General features: G+C 48.3%; 1 long non-coding RNA gene across 1 annotated transcript in view; it reads right to left on the bottom strand.

Annotated features, from left to right (window-relative positions):
• The window catches only part of LOC146647235 (uncharacterized), a 22,688-nt gene extending 21,590 nt beyond the window's left edge, over positions 1-1,098 (bottom strand). Inside the window, exon 1 of the long non-coding RNA XR_014908877.1 lies at positions 922-1,098. This is a non-coding gene — a long non-coding RNA (uncharacterized LOC146647235). The remainder of the gene's footprint in view (positions 1-921) is intronic.
• Positions 1,099-1,665: the final 567 nt, after the last annotated feature.

The raw sequence follows: 1,665 nt of genomic DNA, 5'->3' as shown, positions 1-1,665 counted from the left end.
TATCTCTCCCTCTCTGTCTCTCTCTCTCTCTGTCAACACACACACACACACACACACACACACACACACACACACACACACACCAAAGCACACAGACAGAAGCTGGTCACAACTGCTGTGCAACTGGGATTGAACCAGGGGGGCTCCCTCTGCTGGCTCAATGCGGTACAAAGTGTCTGAAGGAGTTATACCGGCGAAAATAACATCTTTCAATTGCATGTTTGGTCCACAGGATGGCGCCTAGCTGGCAAGTCCTGTACATTGCATATTAAAAGTTGTTGCAAGTGCACTCACATGTATTTTTTGTGTAAAAGAGACACACACACACACACACACACACACACACACACACACACACACACACACACACACACAAGCTGGTCAGCTGCTTTGCAACTCAATGCGGTACAAATCGACTTGTGTGCCTCTTTTTCTCTTTGGGTTTTCTGTGTGTTTTTTTAAATTTTTAAATCCACAGCAAGTGTCTCTCTCTCTCTCTCTCTGTCTGTCTCTCTGTCACACACACACACACACACACACACACGCACACACACACGCACACACACACGCTCAATGGAGTATAAAATAAAGACCGGGGCAGTTCTCTCACTGGAGTCTCTTAGAGTGGAGGCTGCCCTTGCTAGCAAGAAGTTCTGTGTGTTTCTCTTCTCTGAGTCTTTACTGAAGAAGTGTTTTATAACATTTTCCTTAACAACTGACATGTGTTTTTTGTGTAAAAGAGAGAGAGAGACACACACACACACACACACACACACACACACACACACACACACACACACACACACACACTCACACTCAGCGGCTCAGAGATGAGGGAAAAACAACAGAAATCAGGATAGATTTTAATGTCAGGAGATGCCCTGTGATGCTGGGGCCATTGTGTAAGATTGGAATGTGTACCAGTGGCTGGTGGGTGGTCCTTGAAGGTCCCGGGAGGAGGCGGCGAGGAGGCAGCGGGTGGCTGGGCTTGAGCTGTGGATCAGGGACGTCATTAATTCTGCCTGGTGCTGCGTGTGCCCTGTGCAGCTTGGATGTCTGCCGCTGACGCTCTGTGGTTCCTGTTCCTGTCATAAAAGGCCCTGTACAAGGGGAGAAGAAATGCATCATTGGTTACCAAAATAAAACAGTGTCTTTCTGCCTGTGTCATTCTGTTTGGTTTCTTTGAGCGTTTGTTTCTTAAATACACAGCAAGTGTCACTCTCTCTCTCTCTCTCTCTGTCACACACACACACACACACACACACACACACACACACACACACACACACACACACACACACACACACCAAAGCGCACACACACACACACACACTGTGAGGTTTGCAGTGCAAAATTTGAATTTTAGTGCATGGTGATTTGTCTCCCTCCAGTGGCCCACGGCAGGTATGATGAGGCTTAAATGATAGGATAGGGTTATGGGGAAAAAGCCAGGAGAGGATGGGACAAAAGTGGAATAACTGAAAAAGTAAGAGGTGTAGAGGGCTGATGTTGGTGTCTAGGTGGGGGTTTTGGTGGGTGCCGGACGCTGTGGCGAAGAGGCCACGCCGATGGCTTCTTCGGTTCTGGAGATATGGCGAATCGGACCAAAAAGGATGGGACAAAAGGGTCCCAGTCGGAGAAAGGAAGGTGCAGAGGGCCTGGTTC

This window comes from Rhamphochromis longiceps, linkage group LG19 (genome assembly GCF_057381845.1).
Source record: "Rhamphochromis longiceps isolate RC_006_pf linkage group LG19, R_longiceps_female_GT1.1, whole genome shotgun sequence".
NCBI classification, from domain to species: domain Eukaryota; kingdom Metazoa; phylum Chordata; class Actinopteri; order Cichliformes; family Cichlidae; genus Rhamphochromis; species Rhamphochromis longiceps.
The sequence above is the reverse complement of the archived record's forward strand: the minus strand, read 5'-3'. Positions and strand labels throughout refer to the sequence as shown.